The following is an 8,701-nucleotide window of genomic DNA, read 5'->3' on the forward strand; positions in this document are numbered from 1 at the left end:
TGGATTCCATGGCAAATAATTTTCCTAACAATGGGTGGGCCTTGTGTGAACGCAGGTCCACTTAAATGATTTGCTCCTCATGCCATAAATATAAGTTATCGGTTTGCCAATCATGTACGATTTCGGACATTTGCAAGAAGGGCTTGCCTAGGATTGCTTCATATCCATGCTGCTCAGTAAAGTCCATGACTACAAATCTAACGAGGTATGTGAAGCTGAATACCTTAATGTTAATACCCGTGAGGACTCCCAAGGGGTAAGCAGTTTCACCGCATCAGCTAGCTTCACTACCAGGTGGGTTTGCTCGAGGGAAGGTTTTCCCCACCTCTCCCAGCATTCCTTGGTACAGACACTCACACCCACTCCCCCATCCAGGATGGCGTTAACCTTTTGGTTCTGGTAGGTTATGGAGATAGCCACATTAGTATCGTCACCTTCAAAGTATTGGCCTAACTTATTGATGGGGACCTTGGGTAGATTCTGGCTTCGGTTGGTCGACTTCGGGCTTGGTAGGTCCTACAGGCAGGAATTGCCCATTTATTCAGTTTGAGAGGTCTCGCCAGATGGTAGGATTCCCTCTTAACAAGGACACGATTGGCATCTTAACCTCTATGAAGAGGAAGGATGCTAACTCGGCGCTATCGGCGGATGGTTCTTGGGAGGTCTCCCTACCTACTAATAGTAGATCCTTGAGAACGTAGAAGGTTATGTAGTACTGGATCCTCTTGGAACATCCACTGCATCAAGTCTGGAGCCTCTGATTTATCGGGAGCTAGACCGTTCCTCTTCTTCCACCCTCTATGGCACCCTAAGTGCCTTTGCCCCCCTATGAGTGGTCAGGTGGTCCGGGTGGATGGTATCCAACCCTCTATTAGCCTTGATCCTATGCTTGAATTTCTCCTGGGATTCTTGTACCAAGTTCTGAGTGTCTATTAAGTGTTGTTTTTCTAGGGCTTGGATTGGATATGTTTCCTTATACAAAGGTGGAGATGTGAGGCCTAGGGCCTACACTGGCTTGTTTACATGCAGGTACAGAGGAATACTCATGTCATCCTAGGAGAGGGCTCTCGTCCAGAGGCAAAGGAGCTGGCGAGGGTGGATTTCTCCTCACCTGAACCATCTTTGATGAGCGCTTGGTACGTTCCTTTGCCCACCCGTGTGGCCTTCTTGGACCTGGTTTGCGGGGGTTGGGGCACCTTGGGGTTTTGTGGCACAAGCGTTTTGTCCTTCCTTGCTTGCTTCTTCATTTCCCTACTTATGGCCCTAGCCTGCATCCTCATGATGGCCTTCAAGGACATTGCCGACACTTGACCTTGTTCAATACTCAGCAAGTTGATGCTAGTGCTCTTGGGCGGGGTGGCCGGAGTTGCTAGTCTCCTTAGGGGGGGGCAATCCTTGAATAAATGCTCTACTCTGCAACCAGCACACAAGGGCGTAGGGCCTGTTGTGGGTGGAACCACTAGGGTAAGATCCCTATAGAGGCAGTCCTTTAGAAAATGTGGCCCTTGGCATTTAAACCATGACACAAGAGGGTTCGCTGAGCCCTTATTTGGGCATTCACTTGCCCTGTGCAGACCTTGGCAAGTATAGCATTGGATTGGGGGCCTTCGCATTACAGAGTTCATGTCTCTTACCCTTGCGGCCACGGGAGATGTCTGGAACACTGGGACATGTTGATCCTCATGTAGGAGCTAGTGACTTATGATGTCACTTCCCTCCTCGCAAGGGTAATAGTCAAGGTGACCGTGGTCCTATTTCGGCTCCTCCCAATCATTGGGTAATTCCTCCACCAACACTTGATTGACTGGAGTTATTCGAGGTGGGGGAGGTTGCGAACCCAGTATGGGTGGGCGGTAAGGGAGCCCGTTGTGCCCCATATTGCCCTGAAGTGACTAAAGGGTCACCTTGTGCATTCATCGGGTTGGGTGGGACCATCAAGGCTAATAGGGGTCTCGCTGGATAAATCGGTTGGGGAAGGACCCTCGAGAATCGACATTGGGAGGTGTCGTGGTTTCCCCATCTATAGCAATGTGCATAGTACAGCGCTTGCCTTGCCCTAAGGCGAGGGCACTCATTGGAGGGGTGTGATTACCGTTGCATACCCCACACCACACGTTCTCTCTCCTTTGAAACAAGTGGGGTTGTTGTGTTCACAGTATAACTTATTTTGCATCTTACAAACCTAGACCATCACCTAGCATGAAACTTTGTACGATGAAAATTCTTCTTTAATTTAACACTCTTCATCCACTCAAATGCTCAAAAAATCTCACCCCTCCTCAAACTCTATCTTTTCATTCCTTTTCTAGAAGGACAGAGATCAACAAGGATGTTACATCTTCCATATTAAATACAATCCTATTGCGATGAATAATATTATAAAGGTTATCGTCCCAATTTGTGATTTATTACCAAACTAGGCATCATCAAGCGTTTATGCAAAGACATTTTATTTTATCAATCCCATCATTATCACTCATAAGATTGTGCTGGTTGATCTATGGTGTGAAAGCACACAAAAGTGAGCTCTATCCTAGCTTGGCCTAGCTAAAAAGTCTAGTTTTTTCCTTGAAGAGGTATATTTAGATATCACAATCTTGACACTCACAAAGAATCTAGAATATTGAATGCTCACTCACATTATAGATGAAAGTTAACTAGAATTTGATTACCTTTAAATTACCATTAGAACCCACTAAGGGTCCACTTGAGTGACATGTTGCTCATTTACATATTTAAGCATCTAGTTGGCAAACTATATGGTGGATCCATGTCCATTTAAAACTAAAACTACAAAATAGGACTCAACTCATAAATATACAGAAGTACAAAATCCTTAGAGTTGCTCATTTTTTTTCAGCAAAGGTTACATGTCTATTGACTGCGATGGTATCCCTTACTCACTGCTATAGCCAACAAGTATGCATTTCAACGCTTTGTCATCTAGTTTATGTATCATTTGTTGAGGCACATGTGCAAATGCTATTCATCCAAACACCCTCAAGTAATCCACCTCGGGTTTTCAATCATGTCGAGCCTCAAAGGGTGTGACAGTTTTTCAAGATTTTGTTGGGCATGTGTTCAAAACCTGTGCAACACACATAATGGCTTACATCCAAAATCTATGAGGTTTCCTTCTACCCCTCTAACATACACCTGGCCATCTCCATTTCTCTCAGCAAAACCATTTTGTTGAGGTTTGTATGGTACATTGGTGGGTAATGCCTTTTTTGTGCAAACATAATTTAACATGTAACCCCCCCTCTATTTGCTCGTAGTGTCCACACCTCTCAACCTGTGTGGTTGTTAGCCATGGCAACAAATTCTTGAAAACCCAAAAGTGCCTTTGACTTCTCATTCAAAGGATAGAACAAAGTAAATCTAGAAAACTTGTCTGTAAAGGTAACAAAATACAGATACTTCCCCATGGATGGTGTCTTGACGGGACCACACACATGCCCATGTATGAGCTGCAATTTTCTAATAGTATGAATAGATCCATCCTTTGGAAAGGCACTCTTATGTTTCCCAAAATTCATCCTTCATAACATACTTTGGAGGGGGCTTGTAGGTATATTCAAAACCATATTTTGTATCTGTAGAAGCTGCAAATAGCGTAATTCATTGGGTAAATCTGGCATGCCATAATTCTTTATCTTTCATTATTGATGTAAATATTGCCCTACAAATGTTTTGCTTATTGCTATCATTTGTGTCGAATTGATACAAATCATGATGAAAATGCATCTTCTGCCTCTCTAGTAGTCTACTTTTGCTTTATGCTTGTAACATAAGGATGTCTGGAAGATACAAGTTAGTACACTATATTAATGACAAAACGTTTCACAAGATAAGGAGAATTGATGGCACATGATACAGTTTTGCAAAAAGAGTAGGCTTGACAGAAGTGTTTCTTGCAAGTTATGTCCGTAGACGCATCACTGTCAAAATACGAAATTGCACTAGGTGCATAAAGGAAAAGAACACTTTCAGCACGTAGTTTGCTACAGCAATATCTTTGTCAGCAATTGAAGCATTGGAAACTGAGACTAACGTTCCAACTTGCTTCTTTCTCTTTCTCCAATCTTTTTCTTTGTCAGCATTTGAAGCATTGGAAACTGAGATTAGCATTCCAACTTCTTTCTCCTTCTCTTTCTTCAATCTTTTTCTACATTCATTGGTATGATGAACTGGCCTCTTACACTGACAGCATCTTCCCTTCTTCTATCATCCTTTGCCTCATGAGATGTTTGACCTGAAGCAGCCTTAAACTATGAACCACCTTTAGGCTTGCCCTTACTCTTGTATGGATAGTAAATGCTTGATCATTGTACATCCTTATCTGTTCCTCTTGCAGCAACAGTCCCACGAGCTCCTCAAACTATAGAGGCTAGATATTGCCTCTCAAGCATAAAGTGAGAAAATTTTGGATGCCAAGATAGGACTCTAGCAGTGAACGACTGCAATGTCTTGGAGATTGTCTTTTTCTGAAATGTGTGGGAAGGTCAGAACAAGAATTTGGGGAACATACAAACTGGGAGTAGGATGATCCAAACTGCAAAATGATCCGAGATGTAGGATGGATTTCAGTATAGAACAGATCCAGGATGCAAGGCAATCCAGGCAAACTCCAAACGGGTAAATCGAGGTGAATGGGCAAAACCGAGCAAATCGGAAAACCGTGTAAACTAGGGTGAACCATGCAAAAATCGAGGTAATCCTGGTGGGAATTCGGGCATGTTTCTATGTAAAATCCAAGGCAAAATCCTATGTCAAATCCGGGAGAAATTCTGTGAACCCTGTGTAGAATCCGAAAAAACTATGCCAAATCAGGAATGTTATCCTCCTAGGGCCAGGTCGTTCAGAGGACAGTGCATGAAAACATAGCAACACTGAGACTAAGCAGAAAAGGTGTTCTTCAATGACCTAGAGCTCATCGTCAGTGAAATCAAACCAACACATATAGAATCCGCAAGAGTATATTTCCGTCCAAAATCGGACACAAACCCACCAAACCGTGGTCCTCTAGTTTTACCAAAAGCTCTCCTTGGAACTCCTAGATCACTAAGCCCACGTGCTCCTCTCTGAGCGTATGTAGACTATCCGTCCGTGATCCCCACACCTTACTTAGCTGGATGACAGCCTATGGTCAACCCCTTGCTGAGCTAAGTCTACAGCTCCTCAGCTCCAATTCACCTCCTGGATGTAGGCCCAATTGGTGCTGCTCTGCTGCTCCTTTTTGCCTCCTAAAGTGCAGCTTTTCTGGATGCCAAAATAAGGCCCAAGTAGCCTCCTTTTATAGGGGAAGGCCCCCTCCAAAATACCCGACCTGGTAGGGGGAATTGGCCGACCCAAACAGACCCCCCCAAACGTTTACTGACCTGTGGGTTTCCCCGTGGTGGGGGAACATAAATTGATGGCTGGCTGGCCCCGCCTGGCCACACGGCAGGCTGCCACTGGGCCAGGCCTGGCCAGCCCGAACCCGACCTGCTCCGAGGCCTATTGCCTCCAAACAGAGCGCAAACAGTGCCTCCAAACTGTCAATCTTGTGAACAGCTGTCAAGTAGCTTTCCCTTACGATCTTCACCGCCATGTGGTCATGAACTCTCTCTCCTTCCTCCAAAGTTATGGTCAACAGCTGATTCTTGAGGGTAAGGATCCTTGCAGAGTTGATAGTCTCATACAAGTCCTTCAGGATTCTCCAGGCCTCAATTGTCATTGAGGCAAGCTAAATGTGTGCAATGACCGAATCTCTCTCTCCTTCCTCCAAAGTTATGGTACACAGCTGATTCTTGAGGATAGCAGAGTTGATAGTTTCATACAAGTCCTTCAGGATTCTCCAGGCCTCAATTGCCATTGATGCAAGCTGAATGCCTGCAATGACCGAATCTGCCGTCGTGCCAATGATCATCCCAACGTCTTTATCCTCCCACTCTTCTATAATGGTTGTAACAAAAACCTTGGCTTTCCCAAATGATCTTCGCCGCCAGGAGGGGGTCATGCACTCTATCCTTCCTCCGAACTCACGGTAAACAGCTGATGCTTGAGGATGAGGATCTTTGCAGAGTTGATAGTCTCATACAAGTCCTTCAGGATTCTCCAGGCCTCACTTGCCATTATTGCAGCTGAATGTGTGGGGCTGTCGTGCCAAACATCATTGACAGTGCCTCAACGTCTTTATCCTTCCACTCCTCAAATGCAACTTGATTTCGAGGCCACCTTTTATAGGGGAAGGGTCCCTCCAAAATACCCGACCTGGTAGGGGGGATTGTCCGACCTAAACAGACCCCCCCACCTGACTTGCTGTTTTCCCCCTGGTGGGGGCACATAAATTGAGGGCTGGCTGGCCTATCGGCCTCCAAACAGCACACAGACAAAACCCTGCTATTCCGCCCTATTCCAGGCTGCTTCTGGGATCCAGAACTGGTTGCAAAATCTTCCGTACAGCCTGCTGTACCTGCCCGTACCCCTGTTGACATCATGTGCCCCCCCCCTGGATGCACTCATTTTTTGGGGGCTCACAGATGGGGAGGTGACCTCTACTTTTCCAACATAATGGTCGTCATAAAACCCTTGGAACTACTTGAAAGCATGTTGCGCATAATGTTTATCACAAAACCCTTGAAGCATTGCCAACTATTAGTGTGCCTATCTTGCGAACAGCTGTCAACTAGCTTTCCCTGATGGTCTGCACCGCCATGTGGTGGTCATGCACTCTCCAAAGTTATGGTCAACAGCTGATTCTTGAGGATAAGGATCCTTACAGAGTTGATAGTCTCATACAAGTCCCTTACGATTCTCCAGGCCTCTATTGCCACTAATGCAAGCTGAATGTGTGGAATGATCCTTGATGATGAGGATCCTTTCAGGGTTGATAGTCTCATACAAGTCCTTTAGGATTCTCCATACCTCACTTGCCATCATTGCGACTGAATGTGTGGAAGGACGGAATCTGCTGCTGTCGTGCCAATGATCATTGACAATGCCTCAATGTCTTTATCCTTCCACTCCTCAATTGCAACTTGATGTCTAGGCTTAACAACATTGCCCAAGGCATGCACAGGCCTCAGCCTTAAGCTCCATGAAAACACACCAAGTACACAATGAAGAGCCCTCCAATCTCACTCACAGTAGTGCGGAATAAGATGCTAGAAGAACCGAAAAGCGCTCGGAGCAGCGTGCAGCCAATAATGGATTTAGAAGACGTCGGAAATGGGTTGTACCTTGGAGAGGCGACCCCCGCATCTCTGCTCTGCGAGATGAAATTGGATTGGAAGGGGGCCGCGCGAACGCGAGCCCCCGCTGCCACAAATTATGACGTGCACTCTCCCAGTAGGGAGATGCTAGGGTGCAGCCCGTCCGAAGTGGAATGGAGAGGCCGACCTTCCCGATCACCGATCACCGATTAACCTTGAAGCTCCTTGGAAGCTGTTGAGCACGAGCATGGCCAGCTGTCGTGTGTCTAGCTTGTGAACAACTGTCGCTCGCTTTCCCTAATGATTTTCATCGCCATGAGGTGGTCATGCACACTCTATCTTCCTGCAAACTAATGGTCAACAGCTGATCCTTGATGATGAGGATCCTTTCAGGGTTGATAGTCTCATACAAGTCCTTTAGGATTCTCCATACCTCACTTGCCATCATTGCGACTGAATGTGTGGAAGGACGGAATCTGCTGCTGTCGTGCCAATGATCATTGACAATGCCTCAATGTCTTTATCCTTCCACTCCTCAATCGCAACTTGATGTCTAGGCTTAACAACATTGCCCAAGGCATGCACAGGCCTCAGCCTCAAGCTCCATGAAAACACACCAAGTACACAATGAAGATCCCTCCAATCTCACTCACAGTAGTGCGGAATAAGATGCTAGAAGAACCGAAAAGCGCTCGGAGCAGCGTGCAGCCAATAATGGATTTAGATGACGTCGGAAGTGGGTTGTACCTTGGAGAGGCGACCCCCGCATCTCTGCTCTGCGAGTTGAAATTGGATTGGAAGGGGGCCGCGCGAACGCGAGCCCCCGCTGCCACAAATTATGACGTGCACTCTCCCCGTAGGGAGATGCTAGGGTGCAGCCCGTCCGAAGTGCAATGGAGAGGCCGACCCTAGGCCATCGGCCTTCCTGATCACCGATTGACCCCGCCCAGGTAAGTATGTCTTCCGGGGGTGCTGCCATGCGCTTAACTATGCCTCCCTCCCACCTTCCTACGCCAACCTCTATATGGGATCTCCTTCCACGTGGCACGATTTGAGGCCCCATGACTTCTATGCACTCCCAAATGGGCCGACACATCTCGGCTTCTATGGTTGATTTTTACTCCATGCACAATCTTGAACAATTTCCCCGGCTCATGGTCTAAAAATTTTATTATTTGCTCAAAAGTGTGCAATTTTAAGTTTTGGCTCTATACCAATTCTCTAGGAAAAACTCTCTATTTTCTCGTTGAGCTTTTCGTTAAGCGCACTTGTCTTCTTTGAACCTTTTTATGCATCTTTTTCTACTCTTCTCTTAAGGCATGCTTAAACTAGCCAATTTCATTCATACATCCTCCACCTTTCTTTTTAAGAAGCTACAATTAGTTCTTAGCATCATCCTGTTAACCCATGCATCTTCCACATATTGTTTTGAAAAAGCTACAATTACTTCTTCACATGAACACAATGAACGGTTCAAGTATTGCTCTTGTATGTCAGTCCAATAT

At 45.9% G+C, this 8,701-nt stretch overlaps 1 non-coding gene across 1 annotated transcript; it reads right to left on the reverse strand.

The window, feature by feature from the left end:
• Positions 1 to 7,994: 7,994 nt before the first annotated feature.
• Positions 7,995 to 8,154, reverse strand: LOC147900843 (U1 spliceosomal RNA). The gene has a single exon (XR_015541262.1). It is a non-coding gene; the product is annotated as a U1 spliceosomal RNA (small nuclear RNA).
• Positions 8,155 to 8,701: the final 547 nt, after the last annotated feature.

This window comes from Dipteris shenzhenensis, chromosome 6, assembly GCF_047967505.1.
Source record: "Dipteris shenzhenensis isolate YYH24624 ecotype China chromosome 6, Dip_SZ_1.0, whole genome shotgun sequence".
NCBI classification, from domain to species: domain Eukaryota; kingdom Viridiplantae; phylum Streptophyta; class Polypodiopsida; order Gleicheniales; family Dipteridaceae; genus Dipteris; species Dipteris shenzhenensis.